Here is a 21,555-nt window from a genome sequence, read left to right on the forward strand (position 1 = left end):
TTGGACGGCCTGCTCAACCTCCTGAGCCACAGCCGCCATAGTGAGAATGTGAGGCTTCTCACAGATGTAGCTGCTTGAAAAGTGTCTTGCAGACTGACGGCAGTGGGTCATACCTTTTCGGGTCTCTATAAACTATCTGTGATCACCCCTGTGATCAAGGATTAGCCTGGCTAATAAACCAGAACGAATCAGCCGTTGGCAAAAAAAGAATTGCCTGCTGGCGGATTACGGTCTGGAGAGGCTCAATTGTACGCCCATTTCCTACACCAGAGAACTGGTGTAGCCAATCGGGACACGGTATGCAATATGGGCGGGCTTTGGTACACTGATGTTCAATGCTTGAGACCTTTGACTGACAGTAGCTCTGACCAATTGCGTCAAAGAGAAAATGTTTGAACCCGCCCCCCGGGAAACAAGATCCATACACAGCATCTCCAGACTCAAATACCACACGACAGTGTGATTTGAGTCTGGCTTATTAGCCAGGCTAATCAAGGATGGCAATGTCAGTCAATTCAAACCACTGTGGTCTCTAGATGGGTGGAAGCTGCATCTATAGCAGGGGGTACAATTCAGTGTTATGTTTGGGCGTTAAGATGGCTTCTGCAAATTGGCCTCTTCTTAGTGCAAGTCAATATTATCAATATCAATACATTGTACCAAGTGCCAAAACTAATGATAAGAAGTAAACAAAATTAGGCATGTAACGATATATCGTATATCGATATATATCGATATTATATCCCGGCGATATGTATCGATTTATTAAAAATTAATATTGATTATTTTATATTTTTTTAGGGGGGCTAGTGTGTGATATGAAATGTGAGCTGTAATCATATTCCATTATATTCACGTACTTTTGGAGAGAAATGAGACAGACTCCATGTCACTTTCAGTAGTAGAGGCCTGCAGAGGGGAGCTGTATGTGTCTGTGACACAGGTGATGGTCGTTATTGATGCTCATTATTAATACATCAAGGAAGGCAATTATGTTGCTGCACTGTCAAATAGGTCTACATCTATCCTAAGATGCCATCAAAGAAAAGAAGAAATGTTAACTCGAGCTAGGTTTAAACATGAAAGCATGTTTACAGTTGTTGCACAGAAATTACGTAATTTTACATGAAAAGTAATGCTACTTTTGCAATGTAGAAAGTGTGAAAAAAGCTTGGGGGGGAAGATAAATCATAAAAAAAGATTTTTCTGTCATTTGTCTGGAAAATAATTGTGTTGAAAATATCGTGAAAAATCGTATCGTGAACCTCATATCGTGATACGTATCGTATCGTGAGTTGAGTGTATCGTTACATGCCTAAACAAAATGGATCATCTGGCTTCAGATTATAACCATAAAACGATTGCATTGTCATGCACACACTATAGCCTCGGCACCAGGCTTTCATTTTCGTCGGCGCAAAAAATGAAAGCCAGGAGGAACACATTGGCTGCTCTGGGCTAGAAGTGGGAGTCAACCCTTCCGGGTGGGCGTCGCTCCAAATGATGTGACGTATCGCTGCACTGGGGGGGGGGGGGGGGGGGGTAGAGGAGGGGCCGGGGGTGACTGACACAGCACACACTGAAAAGCACCAGGCCTACACATCAAGAACAAATAGAACTACAGTATACACATTTCCGTTTTGTCCTAGACCTGAAATCAGTGGCCTAAGATGCCATCCATCATATTTTTGTATGGTCACTACATTTGTGCCTTTCAACACAGGGATAGTACAACACGCACGCACGCACGCACGCACGCACGCACGTACGTACACACAAAAAGATTATAATATTCCTCACTCTGCAACCTTCAAGTCAGGAGGCCACGTACATCACGTTGATTGACACGTTCCTCTTTGTCCAAAAGCTCTGAAGGGATTCAGAACTAAACCCTCAGCAACTTTTCTTCTTCCAGATCTCCAAGTTTTCCAACCCCACTACTCTGTGGTTCATTAATTTCTGATTATGGTTTAGTATTGGCCTTGGCCCTTAAATGAGTCTCTTTCACAAACCACCACCAAACACTCTTTTTGATTCCTAAAATGGAACCCACCGCAGCCTCACTTCCTGCACTTTTATAACCGTTCCTGCTACCTCACTTCCTGTACTTTTATAACTGTTCCTGATACCTCACTTCCTGTACTTTTACAAGGACTGTCTAAGAAGGACGAGACGCGAAGACCGTACGGGCGACGCCATGTTGCTCACATGGTGCTCCATGGAAGGAAAGAAACATGCGCAGTTGAGACCAGGAAGTTGGACATGACAAATCATAGATATTGCGCAAATGGCCCAGCAGATGGCGTGATGCCAATGAAAGGAGAGATGCTTGTACATATGTCACGTCTGACCAACATTACTGTCTGTGTGATGATCCATGCTGGGACTTACTTATCCATTTGCTGTTAAAACGTTAATATAAAAGGTAAAATGCAATGACGTGACATGATATGTACAAGCATATCTCCTGTCAGTGGCATCACGCCATCTGCTGGGCCATTTGTGCCATATCTATAATTTGTCCAACTTCCTGGTCTCAACTGCGCATGTTTCTTTCTTTCCATGGAGCACCATGTGAGCAACATGGCGTCGCCCGTACGGTCTTCGCGTCTCGTCCTCTTTAGACAGTCCTTGTACTTTTATAACTGTTCCTGGTACCTCACTTCCTGTACTTTTATAACTGTTCCTGGTACCTCACTTCCTGTACTTTTATAACTGTTCCTGGTACCTCACTTCCTGGAACTATTGCTAACATGCTTTTTCCCCCACAGCTCCCCCTATGATCAAACACTCAAATCAAAGCACTGATCAAAGTCTGGAACTAACTACACTAACAGAAGACACGCACAGCTGTGGATCTGTGAAGACAATGCCCCAGCTATACTGGACTGTGCCGATGCCCCTCCGGTGCAGTCCAGAAGACCCGGCAGAACCTAATAAACCTATATACCCCATCAGCTGTGGCATGTGCCCGATATAATTGGCAGAATGACATCTGACATTGCTATACAGACTTGTATGTAGGAAAAAAGTCAGAGTGGTAGTTTCTTTATCTCTCTCCAAGATGACAACTTTACCTAATAACTAACTTTTGGATACTCAAGCATGCTTTATATATAGAACATAACGACTTTATTGAAGCAAATGAAAAATAAAGAAAAGAAAAAAGGCTATAAAAGCAGAGTGAAAACTGTTAAAACGGTAAAACAAAGGACAAGGGATTACAGCATGGGGAAGGCAAGTCTCAAGAGGTGCATTTACTTTTGAGGTATACGTTTTAAAAGCTTTAATGTAGCTCGGAAGTGGAGCTCTAAAGAGAGGGGGCGGCAGCTGCATGAGAAAGCCTGTCGTATCACCTCCGGTCCTGCTTGGGGATTACTAAAGAGGTTGGCATCATCGGAGCTCAGGGGACAGATGGTACGTGTGGTATGGATGGTGGAGGAGGTCAGAGAGGTATGGGAGGGGGGGGGGGGTGGGGCGGGTCTAGGTTGCTGAGTGCTTGTAGGCGGTGAGTTGTATTTAAAGTAAACCATTAATCCATTCATGACGGGAAGCATTATGTTATGCTTTAGCTATTGGAAAATAGCAGATCTACAAGCTCATAGCGTGGCACCGAGTGCTGCGCTACAAAATTCTCCATTCATTGTCAATGGGAATTTTAAGTTTGTGTAGGACAAAGTGTGTGGACAGTGGACACACACCAAAACCTGGATATGAGGGGCTAGCGCCCCTCAAAAGAAATCTCATAGTGTGACACAAAGTGACGCGCTATGACCTTGCACATCTGCTATTTTTGATTTGCCAAAGTGCATGTATATAATATATACATGCAATTCAAAAATAGAAGGAAAGCCTCTGTATCACCATATTATGGTGATACAGAGGCTTTCCTGGTTTTGATGTTTTAAAAAATGCATTCCGAGTGTGACTGGGAGCCATTGAAGGTCACGGAGGAGGACTAGGTGTGATGACACTTCATCAGTGTGCTGATCACACTGATGAAGGCTGGATAGCCGAAACGTTTGTCTCCTGTTCAAATTGCAAGAATAAATGATTGAAATGCAGTCTTGGTGTGTGTGACCCATCACCGTTATTTATTTGATACTCTAGAACCTGTCATGGAGGAAGGTTTCTGTGCATTTATAGCTCATACATGATTGTGAATGTGCTAAATACACACACAAAAGATGCATTTTGAAAACATTAAGTCCTGTATTCAAAATGTACTTGAGTAAAAGTACCAAAGTAGTGGCATCAAAATATAGTTAACGTACCAAAAGTAAAAGTACTCATTGTGCAGAATGTCCCATATTTCACAAGTTCAGAATGTATAAAAATATGCTATTTTCAAATGGCTGAAGTGGCTAGTGTGTTTTGTAAATTGCAATAATCATCAACATCTACAAAGTAACTAAGTAAGTGAAGTTTCCATAATAATTGTAGTAGAGTAAAAGCACAATATTACCTACAAAATAGGCCTACAAATATTGAAAATTGTAAATACTGAAGAAAGTAAAAAAAATAGCTATTAGTTATACACCTGAGCGCCTTTTTTTTACCAAAGCTTTTTATTTGTTCCCAGAAATCATTGCCTGCGAATAGTTGTCACACTGAAGTTGTGTGTGCAGGCAGTTCTAGGTGTACGGTAGGTTGACTCCTCCTGCACAGAGCAGGACTCCTGTGGTTACAGAGGTATTTCTGTGTGTGTACAGTCTACTGTACAGTGTTGTTTTCGTCGACTAAAACTAAGGCGAAAAATGTTCGTCGACTACCTTTTTTCACTGACTAAAACTAAATGGAAACTAAATGAAAACTAAGCTCTGGTGACTAAAGCTAAGACTAAATATATTGACACTTTCGTCAACAAATAAAAACTAGACTAGACTAGACTAAAATGTTAGGAAGGGACTAGTGGACAAGATATCCAGTATAAGTCATTTTACACTTGGTTTGCATGCTGAAAATAGCTGATCTACAAGCTCACAACGCGTCGCAGCGCGACGCGTTGTGAGCTTGTAGATCGGCTATTTTCAGCAAGTGTAAAATCTGTCATTACAACAGCATCAAGGCCTGCCAAAATACACTTTAGTCGACTAAATCAACTGTAGATTTAGTCGACTAAAATCGCATGACACTTAGTCGACTAAAACTAGACTAACACTAAAACATTCCAGATGACTAAAATATGACTAAAACTAAATGAAGTTTCAGTCCAAAGACATATATACAAAACAACTAAACAAAAATAGAAATTTGCTGCCAAAAACAACACTGCTACTGTAGATGTGTTGGGATGACAGTGTGGTGCAGGCAGGAGGCAGAGCAGGACTCCTGTGGTTACAGAGGTATTTCTGTGTGTGTACACAGTCTGATGTGTTGGGATGACAGTGTGGTGCAGGCAGGAGGCAGAGCAGCTCCTGGCATTGTGTCACAGTGTCCTTTAGTGATACACTGAATTGAACTTCTCTCGACGAGCAGGTTGGTGACTCTGGACTCAATTTCACTCAAATTCAATGAAAACCTTTGCTCAATTTAATCTATCAATTCTTTGGGTAGCCTACAAAGTAAATGATGAAATAAAAGCTAGCTAAGTCTGGTTAACAGGCGGGTCAAAATTGGAAATAAAATACTGGAGAGTAATACTAATGCTATGGCACCTTAACTATTGGTTCCTAAACTTTTTAGCTCGAGTCGAGACCCTAAACAGAAATTGTATGTTCACCCATCAATTGCATTAATTGATGCAATTATTTTGAAAAAAAATTATTTAATTTTTGTTTTTGCATTATTTTTTATGGTTTTCTTTTTTAAATGTTTTGAAGTAATAATTATAAAAAACTAATTGTAGGAAACAAGAAAAATAAAGGGATATTTACTCTAAATAATAAAAATGTGGGACCCTTTACTGCGTGTCACCCCCCATCTCTCTCCCCATTTCCTGTCAGCCTACTTTCATCTATCCCTCTATCAATAAAAAGTATAGGACCCACATGTTTGGGAAACAGCATGGCTTAGACACTTTGGCAGTGAAGCCAGAGAACAGAAGGGCTTAAATACACACCTGATTGCTAATGACCGACAGCTGTACACTCAACAAACTGGGAAGGTCACATGATAAAACAGACGGGAAACTGAGGGACACCTGGACCGTTTCTAAACATCTCAATGCCCTAAACTTGTGAAGTTTGGACTTGCGTCCGTCGGGCCTACTGGCAGTAGCCTACAAATGGAGTGCAGAAAGATCGGCTTCTAGCTCAATTAATGTCAAGAAAAGAAAAGTACTGACTGTCAACACAGAGGACAAAAGTAAACCATTGCCACTGCGGACAGGACGTGCTCGAGGCAGTGAACGACTTCAAATCTCTCGGGACCTGGACTGCTTCAACGGAACAGGACGGTCTGTGGGGGCACTGACTTGCCTAGAATGTCTTGCGTGGGATGAGGAGTGTGGGGAAGGAGAAGACCTCAAGAGGCGGCTGTTTGTAGCTACAGTGGAGGTACTGCTGTATGGGGCTAAGACATGAACCCTCACAGTGGAGTCAGTACTGCTGTATGGGGCGAAGACATGCACCCTCACAGTGGAGTCAGTACTGCTGTATGGGGCGAAGACATGCACCCTCACAGTGGAGTCAGTACTGCTGTATGGGGCTGAGACATGGACCCTCACAGTGGAGTCAGTACTGCTGTATGGGGCGAAGACATGCACCCTCACAGTGGAGTCAGTACTGCTGTATGGGGCGAAGACATGCACCCTCACAGTGGAGTCAGTACTGCTGTATGGGGCGAATACATGCACCCTCACAGTGGAGTCAGTACTGCTGTATGGGGCGAAGACATGCACCCTCACAGTGGAGTCAGTACTGCTGTATGGGGCGAAGACATGCACCCTCACAGTGGAGTCAGTACTGCTGTATGGGGCGAAGACATGCACCCTCACAGTGGAGTCAGTACTGCTGTATGGGGCGAAGACATGCACCCTCACAGTGGAGTCAGTACTGCTTTATTGACCCTCACAGTGGAGTCAGTACTGCTGTATGGGGCGAAGACATGAACCCTCACAAGGTGCGTTTACATGGACACCTTTCTTCCAATCTGATTAAAATAAACCCGATTGAAGGTTTTGGATGAAGTGTTTACATGGGGCAAGTTCAATCCGATCAGGTGTTTACATGTGCCCACTTTTAATCAGATTAGCTGCTGTTTGTATAATGAAATCAGACCCATCTGAACAGAGTGGTGATGTACTCAGGGGCGGCCTTAGAGATCGGGAGGCCCCGTTCATGACGTCATAATTGTAATAATTAATAATTATTATTAAAAAAAAATAATGTTTTTTTTTCCTCTTTTTTTGTCAGTGTCTCAGCGCTGCTAGTGCAGTGAGTGCACGCGGGAGGCCCCGTTCATGACGTCATAATTTTAATAATTCATAATTATTATCCAAAAAAAATAATGTTTTTTTTTCCTCTTTTTTTGTCAGTGTCTCAGCGCTGCTAGTGCAGTGAGTGCACGCGGGAGGCCCCGTTCATGACGTCATAATTTTAATAATGAATAATTATTATCAAAAAAACAAAAAAACCTGCAGCAATTATTAGCTGATGCCAACTAGGGGTAAGTGGACGTACAGGAGGAGGATGAATAATTGACTAGGCTGATTGGAAGGATGTGATGCAATGCAATACTACTACTACTACTACAAATAATAATAATAATAATAATAATAATAATTACATCATTTTTAAATTCAATTGAAATGATTGAGAAATATATAAGGCCGCCACTGGATGTACTGTACTCGTTCTGTACTCGTACTGTACTTGTACTGTAGCCTACTACATTGTACTGTACTGATACCGTACTTGTACTGTAGCCTACTACATTGTACTGTACTGTACTGATACCGTACTTGTACTGTAGCCTACTACATTGTACTGTACTGTACTCGTACTGTAATGCACTTGTACTGTAGTCGTACTGTACTTACTTGTACTATACTGTACTCATACTGTACTACATTGTACTGTAGGGCATTCACTTCTAGTCAGTTTTACTAGTTGACTAGTTGCCGTGGAGTCAGTACTGCTGTATAATACAGCCTAACAGCCTTTACCCAGAGGCTGTCAGGCTGCTGAATGAACAACCTGCCCCCCAGTCCCCCCATCCCCGAGCCTCCTCCATAGTATTAAAAGGGGACTGAAAATGGACTTGGACTTCGCATTGAACTTTGCACTATTACATTGCACCAGCACTATTGCACTTTGGGTTATTGTACACAGTATGGTTATTTATTTATTTGTATGCCAGTGGTGAAGCTCTAAACTGAATTTCGTTGTTTCGCGCAAACAATGACAATAAAGATCTATCTATCTATCTATCTATCTATCTATCTATCTATCTATCTATCTATCTATCTATCTGTATGGGGCCGCTTGGCGCTTTGGAACCTGAAGGTAACCATCCAGTTCGATCCCAGGCTCCCCCAGAGTTAGTTTTGAAGTGTCCTTGAGCAAGAAACAGAACGTCCAATTTCTCCCGATGAGCAGGCTGGTGCATTGCATGTAAGCATTACGCGGAAGCGGGGATTGAACCCGGGCCTCCCACTCTCCAGACCAACTCGCAACCTGTCGTGCCAATAGGGCTGAGCCCGATTGGCAGGGCTGTTGCGGGCTGGGTCTTGGTGGTACACATGGTTTGCGCCGCCATCGGTGTATGCATGTTCTTCTGAACGGATGATAAAGCACCTTGGATAAAGCAGCTATATAAATGCACAATTTACCACACAAGAACGACACTAGCATGTCAAACAAAGCACTGCATGCCACACAGTGGCCTCTCCAATATGGCACAGTGTATGTATCATCTATATGGCAAAGCGCTGATTATCAAAACCTAAAAATGTAATAGTAAATACTAAACAGTGCAGGCACACACGCAAGTGTGCGTCGCACACTGGTACACAGACCAGAAGAGAGAACACAACAGGAGAGGGGGCATAATTGGCACACAGCGCAACGCAGCGGCCCGAGAACACAATACAAAATATAACATTTACACTAGTGGCAGTACAGCAGCCCGACCTTCAGAACACAATAGAAGACATAGGTCTATATTAACATTACAGCAGCAAGCAGCAGTTTGGCACATCACCAGTTAAATCTGCTATTACCTTCCACGTTCACAACGTGAACCTTCTCCTCCTCCTCCAACAACTCGATAACGTTCTCATGTTAGTTTGTTACCGTAGTTATTTTCTGAGCCATGCAAATAAACAACAACCCGCACTGACCGGAGGCGGAGAGATTCATGGCATGCGTCGTGCGTATAAAGCGTAAAAACCAGAAACAGGACAGTCATTGCATCAGCACGGATGTAGCCTCGGAAACCAGCACGGATTCCAGCACGGAGGTGGGGGGGGGGGGGGGGGGGGATATAGTTTAGGGATAAAGTTTGCACGCTTCTATCTGTTACTTCTTTGACACAGCGCATGCAGTTCAACTTCGGTGGGACACCGCTGAGAGCCATACACAGCTGCAGTTAGGTTCTTAAGGGCGCGTTCTGAATGCAATGCAAACTAATAGGCGAGTGCGCTCCCGTGCGGTATGCAAAGAGAAATAATGACTTCTGTCCGTGACAATAATCAATCCTACAGTTTGAATTCTGTACACACGCAGAGCAAAACATATGATATGGGGAATACAATTGAAAATATATATATTTTTTAATTTTCTTTTTTTTTCCGACTTTCGACTTCTCCTAATTTGAATCGACTTGTGAAATCGATGCATCGATTTTAATGAATTCCCTATCGCATAGCAACATGTTCAGAAAACTCTTAGTATTTTAGAACAGTGGCCCTCAAAAATATCAGATCTACAAGCTCATACCGCATCAATTTGTGACACACTGCAAGCTTGTTAATCTGCTATATTTTTATATATTTGAAGAATATAAAAAAAAGTTTGGACCATTTTGAATACATTAGAGAGGAAAATGTTGACTTGTGCAAACACGCACCATAGACTATGACGCACGCACGCACGCACGCACGCACGCACGCACGCACGCACGCACGCACGCACGCACGCACGCACGCACGCACGCACGCACGCACGCACGCACGCACGCACGCACACACACACACACACACACACACACACACACACACACACACACACACACACACACACACACACACACACACACACACACACACACACACACACACACACACACACACACACACACACACACACACACACACACACACACACACACAGTATAAGAAATAATCTGACAAAGAGAAAACATTGCAGATAGCTGGTGATGATGCACTGTTATGTATTCAGTGCTCGCCTGTGCTTTGGACATAAGTAATTTTTGGAAAGCGAGAGTCTGACACCCCACTGTGTCTCCTATTGGCTTACTTTTGTTTCAGGTTTTTTTTCTCCCACTCTAACCCCTTTTGGGCGGGAACCCCTTTTGGAGTTTCAAGCATTATGTTATACTTTAGCTATTGAAAAATAGCAGATCTACAAGCTCATAGCGCGCCACCGAGTGGCGCGCTATGAACTTGTAGGTCTGCTATTTTTGAAAATTCGTAAAAATTCTTTCAGAGCGAACGTTTTTTTAAATTTCGACGTTAGGCCTAAACGGGCTAATATTGTTTTCCCCACCGACATGCTCACTTGAGAGCAATATGCCTGAATTTACTGCGCTTTGTAATGATATTTTCCCCCAGGAAAGGTGACCTCGACTCCAATACACACTCCCAGGTGTGGTGAAACTGTCATTGCTGTGCTTTGCTTGTCTCACCAGCATTCCCATACCCAGTGATATAACTATTATTCATTGTGCTTCCATGGTGACTTTGTGTGCAACTTCAGAAATAAAATAGTTCAATGTTTGATTGATTTATTGATTGAATACTGTACTGGGCAGAAATGTAAACAGCACTGTGGTACAGTACAAACACAAAGATGGCACCGAAAAAAGTCCTTGCGGTCTTGTTTCTGTTCTGTTCCTGGGTATTCAATTCATAATCATGATATGACAAAATATATATAAATAAAATAAAACACATACACGTACAGGTTGGGGTAAAAAGTAAGCGGGTTATAAAGAGGTGGGGGGTGGTCACTTGTATTGTGAAAGGGAGGAGCGACCATTTCCTCTCCCTTTGGCCTGCTGAAAGGTGGATTTTCAGGCCTGTTTTAAAGGAAGCCAGTGATCGGCATTTTTTTGAGGGAAGGGGTCAGGGCATTACACGCTTGGGTGGCAGTGCTGCAGAAGGAGATTCAACCTATATTTTGGGCATGCCATTATAGGTGGACATTGGCAATACCGTTGAGGGACTCACCGTCTGCGACACTCATGTTGAAGGCGTACTTCGCTGGAGCTTTGGCAACTGGTGAGCGGGCAAAACCTTGTAGTTGTTTGGATCGTGTTTAGAAGTAGGCCTATAATACCCGTGTTCAGTCAGGACAACTCATGAATGGATGGAATATATATTGAATATAAAATGAGCAATATATTTATTAAAGGGACATTTCACCCTTTTTGCAAAAGAATATATGTTAATGACGTTTAGAAGATTTAGAACACTTTCCTGGGGGTCTTTATGTGTGTAATATGTGGTTTTAGATATTTTACATTTTAGCAGTGAGCCCAGTGTCTCTGATGTCATCAACACTGGGCTGACTTCCTTCCTGGACTACAATTCCCATAATGCTTTGGTGCACTGCTCCTTCTTGTGGATAGGGGGAGGGCTGTCTTACTGAGACAACATGTAGTCCAGAAGTGAGACCAGTGTCGATGAGATCAGAGACACTGGGCTCACTACTAAAATCTAAAATATCTAAAACCACATATTACACACATAAAGACCTCCAGGAAAGTGCTCTAAATCTTCTAAACGTCATTAACATATATATTTTTGAAAAAAGGGTGTCACTTTAAGGTTTGGCGATGAATTGGATCTGCTTTTCAGGTACTCTGATGCCGCACATCAACCACAGGGAATCCCCCGTACCTAAACAGCAGCTCCAAAACGACATGGTGGTAGCTGGGGTGGAAGAGGGTGAGCAGCAAAAGTTCGGCAAACAGCAGCGCAGCAGTATCAGTGTGCAGCAGCCAGCAAGCAAGCAGGATGAGCAGTGCAAACTTCCAGTTTAACCCATTTTGTGGCGGGAACCCTTTTTGGTGTTAGCATTATGTTATGCTTTAGCTATTGAAAAATAGCAGATCTACAAGCTCATAGCGCGCCACCGAGTGGCGCGCTACGAGCTTGTAGGTCTGCTATTTTTTAAAAATCGAAGAACCACTGACATAGAAACATAGCTTTTTCAGAAAACTGTCAGGATGTAAACAAGACATTTTTAGAATCTGATCTCAGGTCAAAAGGAATGAGAGTGTGTGATCGGATGAAGAGAATCATGTGAATGAGAACGTGATGCTGAGGCGGCCCAGTGAACGGCCGCCGGCAACTGCACTGCAGAGTTTCCTGACTGAACTTGCTTTGCGCATGTCTGTGACAGGCGTGGCGCTCATTTACACGTGCAGAGAGCATGCAGTAAGTATATGGTTCTCTGCCTCCCGAACCTTATACGTCCCAAAATCCATTTACAGTATGCCGATAGCGCTGTGCATATACTAAAGTATAGCTATATAGAGGGTATAACGTGTAACTCAGATACTCCGGTACTGCATGGGGACAGCATTAGCTTAGCAAACAGTAAACTGACAGGTACGGCCGGCCGTGCTGAGTCAGGTATAATGAGGACCATCGGAGAGACTTGCAGCTTCTGGCCTGGAGATCTATAATGAGCTACACCATACATCTGATCCGGGGAAGGGCGGCCCGGAGGGGCCCAGTGTGCCTATGCAGAGCGGTCCAGTCCATTAACCCATTTAGGCCTGGACGTCGAAATTTAAAAAAGTATTTTTAAAAAAAACCTCATGTTTCTGTATCAGTGGTTCTCAATATTTCATGTCAAGGACCCCCAAAAATATACGAAATTGGCCGCTGACCCCCATCTGAAAATGTGTTGTTTCAGGGACACCCCCAGAAGCAAAGATTTGAGTTAAAAACGTTCGCGTATATATTCAAAGCTTTGCACCACATGTTCATGATTTTTCAAAAATAGCAGACCTACAAGCTCGTAGCGCGCCACTCGGTGGCGCGCTACGAGCTTGTAGATCTGCTATTTTTCAATAGCTAAATTACAACATAATGTTTAAAACACCAAAAGGGGTTCCCGCCCAAAACGGGTTAATACCACGGGACCCATAAAGCTGCCAGTGCCACTCGGCTCGCTCCGGCCATAAAGGTGATTTGCGACGGCCTCGTGTCCGCCAGCCCTCAGTCTCCGTAATGATGGTGAGATCCATCACACTCATTTAATCAGAGCTGAAAAGGAAAGCAAAGGAGACGGATGAGGCTATTGTTACGCCTCGAGTGCTATATTTCATGGAGTACCACCACCTCATCGCATCCCCTTGCTGGCCCGAAGTGTGGATGGAAAAGCTCTAATTTATACTGCAGTGTGTTAGTTTATAACACCCCTCTCCTCACCCTGTAGTACTGGTGAAATGAGTGGGAGTGCTTAACGCTACTCCAAACCATTGTTAGTGTAGTACAAAATATAAATACATAGTGAGAGAGAGCATGTGGGGTAATATATGAGAGAGAGAGAGCTAGAGAGAGAGAGAGAATATGACTGGAACTTGCAGTACTGTTTTTCTCACCAACTGTGGTGCCAGGTATATAGTGTACAATAGTAGGGTCCAACCCAGTCCACCAAGGGGTCCCTGAGGCGGTCATGGCGGTCGCCAGATAAGAATGAGTAATCAAAACCAGTGTAATCACATTAACCCTATACAGCTCAGTGGCCTTGTGGTTATAGAGTGTCCGCCCTGGGACTGGGAGGTCGGGGTTCGATCCCCAGGCCGGGTCATACCAAAGACTGGCGGTAAAACAAAATGGGACCCAGTGCATCCCTGCTTGGCACTCAGCATCAAGGGTTGGATTGGGGGTAAGTCCCTGTGACATACTAGCGTCATGTCCAGGGGGTGTATACTTGTACATCAAGCTGATGTACAAGTACAGTACAGAGACAGCCAGGAGATAGGCTCCTGCCCTATGGGCCTCATGGCTCCTGCCCTATGGGCCTCATGGCTCCTGCCCTATGGGCCTCATGGCTCCTGCCCTATGGGCCTCATGGCTCCTGCCCTATGGGCCTCATGGCTCCTGCCCTATGGGCCGGCCTCATGGCTCCTGCCCTATGGGCCTCATGGCTCCTGCCCTATGGGCCGGCCTCATGGCTCCTGCCCTATGGGCCTCATGGCTCCTGCCCTATGGGCCTCATGGCTCCTGCCCTATGGGCCTCATGGCTCCTGCCCTATGGGCCTGGCCTCATGGCTCCTGCCCTATGGGCCTCATGGCTCCTGCCCTATGGGCCTGGCCTCATGGCTCCTGCCCTATGGGCCTCATGGCTCCTGCCCTATGGGCCTCATGGCTCCTGCCCTATGGGCCTCATGGCTCCTGCCCTATGGGCCTCATGGCTCCTGCCCTATGGGCCTCATGGCTCCTGCCCTATGGGCCTGGCCTCATGGCTCCTGCCCTATGGGCCTCATGGCTCCTGCCCTATGGGCCTGGCCTCATGGCTCCTGCCCTATGGGCCTCATGGCTCCTGCCCTATGGGCCTGGCCTCATGGCTCCTGCCCTATGGGCCTCATGGCTCCTGCCCTATGGGCCTGGCCTCATGGCTCCTGCCCTATGGGCCTCATGGCTCCTGCCCTATGGGCCTCATGGCTCCTGCCCTATGGGCCTCATGGCTCCTGCCCTATGGGCCTGGCCTCATGGCTCCTGCCCTATGGGCCTCATGGCTCCTGCCCTATGGGCCTCATGGCTCCTGCCCTATGGGCCTCATGGCTTGGCAAGGCTTTTTGGCTATTTGGAAATGAGCTTGCAGATCACCTATTTTCAAATTAATATTGAAATTAAAATGGACAAAGAATCTTTTATGGTGGTCCCTGGCACAAGATCGTTTTAACCCATTCTGGGTGGGAACCCCTTTTGGTGTTTTAAACATTATGTTGTAATTTAGCTATTGAAAAATAGCAGATCTACAAGCTCACTTGTAGGTCTGCTATTTTTGAAAAATCGTTAAAATGTGCCTCAAATCTTTCAGAAAATTGTCATGATTTGGAAAACGTTTATTTTTTTATTTTTTTTACGTCAGGCTTGAATGGGTTAAGATGTAATGGTCTGCGGCCAAATGCATGTTCATCTGGGTTCCTTAACGTAAAGTTTGAGAGTCATTGATTAAAATCCGCTTGAAGGCAGACGTGTGATGATGATGAAACAGATGGACTGGTGACCTCAGGAGGCTTGTGTGAGTTCAACGTCAGTTCAATGTGAGAGCTGCGTATCCAGCTGACTGGGCAGTAAATACAGTATATCTTTTTTTTCTTTTTTTTTTCGTGTCCTAGTGTTATTTATTAATTAGTATTAAAAAAAAATCAAGAGAATTTCAGAATTGAAAATAGCTGACATCTGGGTTTTTTCACTATTTTTAAACCATTAAAACCGGGAAAACATCCGTATCATATCATATACATATATATCATATATATCATATCATATCATATCATATCATACACATTGAAAAATCCGTTGAAATTTTCAAGTGAAAAGAAAAAATCACACCCGTGTGAACTGAGTGGTGTAAGGTCTTATATAGCCAACTGTGGTCTGACGTAATGTCTGACGTAATGAAATCACACCCGGGTGAACTGGGTGACCGTAGCAACCATGCTCATTTTTTGGTACGAACAGACAGACAGACAGACAGACAGACACGTAAACTAACAAAGCCAGTCGTAGACTCGTAGGAGTGGTTTACACCACTCAAAAACTGGCACAAAACATGTCGTTTTGGGGGTCCATGGCACAGAATGGACATGCAGGTCTTAATGAGTTAGGATAGGGATTACTGGAAGTGGTGAATTCTTGCGGTTACATTTGTGTCCCGGGGAGACACCAAATTTAAATCTGGTTTGGGAACCCCTGGGTGTGTGAGTTCAACGTGGGTTCAGTGTGCAGTCAGCTATCCAGCTGTGCTGCTCTGCTGCTGGTCCCTCTTCAATTTCCTGTGCCACATCTTATTTCTTTCTTCTCCTTCCTTCCAAACGAGGAAATTATGCCTTCCCAATCCCATGCATGAAAATAAACAACTTTGCACAAACTGCAGGTCAAAATGTCCTCAACTGGCATAGAGCAGTCTACGTCTGACATCACTGCCACTAGAGGGCGCTATCCCCCTGGGTCACGCGTTATCCAACAACACCACAGTGGTTTTCAACCAGTGGTCCTTGAGGGGGTTCCAGGTGGTCCCCAGCTAAATGATGGAGAGTTGGTAACCAACCAACTCTTGAGAGCGTGAAATGAAACCAAATGGACCCATACGGGTCCATTTGGTTTCATTTTACGCTCTCAAGAGTTCAATTATTGTTGAACATCTGCATCACTTAATGTACAAGAAGACTACACAATTACAGAATGTAGAAGAATTGAAATTCTGATCCTTTGCCTGTTTGTCTCTCATTGTGGACAACAACAACATATTTTCTAGTTTATTTTGGGTCTGAGTCTGAGAGGCTAAATCTCATCAGATGGTGGTCCGTGGTAACCTAACCCTAACCCTAACCCTAACCCTGCCCCATCTGGCGGAGTCAGGTTAGGTCCGTGGCTCAAATGCTGAATAAATATAGTGGGCCTTGATATGAAAGGGTTGAAAACCACTGCACTGCCAGACTCAGAGAGGCAACGCTGCTGTGTGTGGTCAGCTCATCACGGGCTGACCAGCACTCCACCCGCCTCCACATTTGCCACGGCCTCTTCATCACTTCTCTGTCAATGACCTATAGGCTTACAATCCTTCACAAATTAATATAAAACGCATCATTCAGGCACAATTCAGCCACCTCATATGACCATTAGGCCCACTCAATACATCGCATTCCGTGCTCGGCCCCAATCAAATCATCACTATGTGGTACACACACACAAAGCTGGGCATAGGAGGGGCCCCTCGGCAGCGGTGGCCGAACGGTTTACGGAGCGGTCTTGTTATCGGAAGGTCGCCAGTTCCAATCCCCGGACCGGCACGTTAAAATTACCACCGCTGAAGTGCCCTTGAGCAAGGCATTGAACCCCTACCATAAAATTTTCTATGAGCAGGGTCTGGCTGTAAACAAGCATCTCGAGCTTAGTCCATTCACCCTGGGTAAACAAAGAACTTTGCTTTGCCCTGCCCTCAAAAAGTACACATTTCTACAAACAGACGTTCTAAAAATGTAACTCATAAACGATCGCCGGGGTGGTTTCTTTATTTTTTTGGAACAGTCCTTGTATGACGCAATCTACAATTTTCCTATGGGAATTCCAATACAAAACATGACCCTGGGGTAGTGGGAATGACGTCACAACATCGGTACGGGAGGCATAGTATGGTCCGACGGAGCATTGGTTGGACATGCGTCCGCACCTCAGACTAGCGCCTGCTCCCGTGCTTGCGGTTATGGTTAGGTTATAGGGTTTGAGGTGGGTTGTCATTTTTCGGACCAATGACTAGTCGGACCAAACACATGCACCCCTTCGGTACTCTATTGTGTGGGCAAGTACTATAGCCGATTTGGCGCTACAAAAACAGTCCAAATTGAAGTTTAAAATGTACAAAGCTGTCATATACAGGTGCAACGTTTCAACTTGCATAGGCCCAAGAGAGCAGAAAGGTTCTGATGCTGAGATAGTAGGAATTATGAAGTCGATCACTCCAACACTGGACGGGAACCCATTTTGGTGTTTTAACTAAGCATTATTTAGCTATTGAAAAATAGCAGATCTACAAGCTCATAGCGCGCCACCGAGTGGCGCGCTACGAGCTTGTAGGTCTGCTCTTTTTGAAAAATCGTGACAATGTGGCACAAATCTTTGAATATATATTCTTTCAGAAGACTTTTTATTTATTTCGACGTCAGGCCTACTATATCTCCTCCCACATATTCGGCTCAATAAGAAACTCGCCGCACAGCCTCCTCAGACCGTCCTAGATTATCGGAACGATCAAACACTGAGCCCACTGTGGGCATGTGTAAACATGACTATAGAAACAAACAGCTACTGCAAATTCTGGGATAAATAATGAAATTATACAGGAGTATAGATGGGATCAAACACAGAATCTCGTGGTCCAAAGGCAAGTATTCCACCAAACACGAATGGCCACAACATAATCGCATGAAACACACTCCCCACAACAACCAACAATGAAATAATGGACAAGATAAACTCAACAACAGAACTTATCCTGTGCCCTCGGGGGCATGCTGATAAATCCTACTTCCCCTTCTAACTACAGTTAGAGGCCATCAATATTGTCCTTTTCGAGCTTGTAGGTCTGCTATTTTTGAAAAATCATGAAAATATTTATTTCAGAAAACTGGAGGATTTAGAAGGATTTTTTTAAATGTTGAGGTCAGGCCTAAATGGGTCAAAATGATAAGGGACAATATCGGTGGCACCTAACTGTATACCTGGCAGGCTCTTGTATTGTATACCTCAATGGGCAGCAGGCTATACACCGACTACTACACCAACAAAGATGGTCGTACTCAGAGAAGAAAAGCAACCAGATGAAAATAACAAGTGATAAGATGCTGAAGAACGGAGGAGAAGAAGAAGACAAAGAAGAAGAAGGTATACGCAGCAAAAAAAGAAAAAAAGTAAATACTATTGTAGGCCCTATAGCCCCTTCAGAGGCCCTGCTGCATCTGTCTTTTGACTGTTCTGCCGTCCCACTGAGGGCAGCCAATTCCACACCGTCAGTGCTGTGGACACTGCCTCTGCAACTCAGCACAAAGTTGACAATGTTGTTCCTTTGCCGGAAGCTTTTGAAGCACATCACAGTCGGCCACTAAACCATCTGTATTATCCATAACGTGTGTGCGTGTGCGTGTGTGTGTGTGTGTGTGTGTGTGTGTGTGTGTGTGTTCCGCACGTGCGCACGTGTGCGAGACGTGTGCGCGTGTATGAATAGGACAGAGGGGCGTGGAGCTTATGTGTATTTTCTGAGAGTGACGAGAGAAAGAGAGACAGAGAGAGAGAGAATGAGAAAGAGAGATGGGTGAAAGTGTGCAAGCAGCCAAACAAATAGCTGACTCTAGTAGTTCTGCAGGCAAAATGAGGTTACTTCTCCAGTGAAGCTGTCCAATAAACTGCAATGAGTTTAGGGTCACAGCCAGACAGGACTCACAGCTTATCACATTATGCGTGTCTGATTCTGTGTGGGTGCGTGCTTGCGTGCATGACTGCATGTGTGCGTGCTTGCGTGTGTGTGTGTGTGTGTGTGTGTGTGTGTGTGTGTGTGTGTGTGTGTGTGTGTGTGTGCGTGCGTGCGTGCGTGCGTGCGTGCGTGCGTGCGTGCGTGCGTGCGTGTGTGCGTGCGTGTGTGCGTTGTATTTAGGGTTTCTTCCTGGAGGCGGAAACCTTGACAGTCAAACGTGCCAATGAAAAAAACAGTGATATAGTGACATCACAATATCATCCCCTCCCCTAACCCCTCCCCCTTTATCATACTACAACAGCTGTGGGTGCGGCTTCAGTTCAGATGGATCACCACCCATCACCAACCACCAGGCAAACTTAATGAACTGGTGGGCACATGTCCACATAAAAACGACTTTCTAACAAATATCTTTAGTTTTTTTTTAAAACATTCTTCCTTCTTATATAATAATAATAATACCTGATGATCATGTTTTAGGGTGGAAAAAAATCACGGCACACCATCTTTAACTTGTCTTTAACTTTCGCTGAAGCCGAAATAACCAATCTACGAGCTTGTAGATCAGCTATTAGTGCTATTATCTGTAAATCGAGACGTAATTACTCCAACCCCTAATGTCTAATCTTAACTCTAACCACAACCTGGATCGTTTCCTAATCGTTATCCCTAATAAACCATGGAACCAGGAAAATGGTCCTCACCACACCTATGTCTGTGCGTGCGTGCGTGCGTGCGTGCGTGCGTGCGTGCGTGCGTGCGTCCTCCTGCTGTGACTTTGATGTCCAGGCCTGGCTGTTTGAGAGTCCGTGTGAGAGTCTGTGTGAGAGAGATAGAGAGAGAGAGGGAGAGAGAGAGAGAGACTAGAGAGAGAGGGAGAGAGAGAGAGAAAGACTAGAGAGAGAGAGGGAGAGGGAGAGAGAGAGAGAGAGAGAGAGAGAGAGAGAGAGAGAGAGAGAGAGAGAGAGAGAGAGAGAGACACTAGAGAGAGAGAGAGAGACTAGAGAGAGAATAAGACAGAACAGAGTTCTTTGGCTCTATTAGTAATCTCAGCAAGGCAAATGGCTTCTTGGTTAGAGTGGGTGACAATGTTATCACACGTAAAGATGAAATTACCTACCTAGGTTCCATCCTGGAGGCTAATCTTTCCGGTGATAAAATGGCCACCAACGTAATCAAAAAAGTCAACCATAGAACAAGATTCCTCTACAGGATCTCCTCACTGGTCAACAAAAACACCTTGAAGACCTTAACAGGAGCCCTTGTACAGGGTTTCTTTGACTATGCATGCACCTCCTGGTACCACAGCACCTCAAAGGCCCTTAAAACCAGGCTCCAGACTTCCCAAAACAAACTGGTCAGGCTCCTACTTGATCTAGCCCCCCGAACCCACCTCACCCCTGCCCACTTCGACAGGCTGGAATGGCTTAGGGTCGACGACAGAGTACAGCATCTTGCAATGGGTCTGGTCCACAAGATTCGATACACCACCAAGATACCCATGTACCTGTCTAGATACTTCCTTAATGTTAACGAAGTCCACACCCACAACACCAGAGGGAGTGCAACGAACCATGTACAACCCAGATTCGGCACAAACAAGGGACTAAATTCTTTTCGCTCCTATGCCACTAAAATGTGGAACGCCCTACCAACTGTCATTAAGACATGCGAATCCCTTGACTCTTTCAAAACCGCTCTCAAAGGGCACCTACGGACGGCTGCAATTCGAAACTGGCCCCTGTAAAATCGGAATCCCTCAAACACGAACGCAATGACAACACAAGAGACGGTCGCGGCCACACAGCCAACTCAAGGTATGGCCACTGAGCCAACTTGGGGACCCAACGCAAGGACAACACAAGAGATGGTCACGGCCACACAGCCAACTCAAGGTACGGCCACGGAGCCGACTTGGGGACCCAACGCAGCTCCTCCAAGGAAAACAAACAATTTAACGGAGCTGAACGTGAATCCCCCCCCCCGCCCCCCCCTTTTTTTTCCCCTCACTGTATATTTTTCTTTTCCCTTTTTACCTCCTTTTTGATGAATTCTTTTTTTGATGAATTCCTGTTCTGTCTATAGAAGTGTCTATTTGTACGTCTCTAAATGTTTTGATGATTTGAACATGGTGGACCCTGTTGGAAACAAGTGTAATGCTTAATTGGGTCGTCCACTCACAGTTAACAGCCTTTGTATTGAGTTTGTGCTTGAA

At 44.7% G+C, this 21,555-nt stretch overlaps 1 protein-coding gene across 4 annotated transcripts in view; it reads right to left on the reverse strand.

The window, feature by feature from the left end:
* Nucleotides 1–21,555, reverse strand: part of LOC306939993 (protein CutA homolog) — a 139,130-nt gene that overhangs the window by 87,765 nt on the left and 29,810 nt on the right. The gene's annotated exons all lie outside the window — the stretch shown is intronic.

Source organism: Electrona antarctica (genome assembly GCF_951216825.1).
Source record: "Electrona antarctica genome assembly, chromosome: 16".
NCBI classification, from domain to species: Eukaryota; Metazoa; Chordata; class Actinopteri; order Myctophiformes; family Myctophidae; genus Electrona; species Electrona antarctica.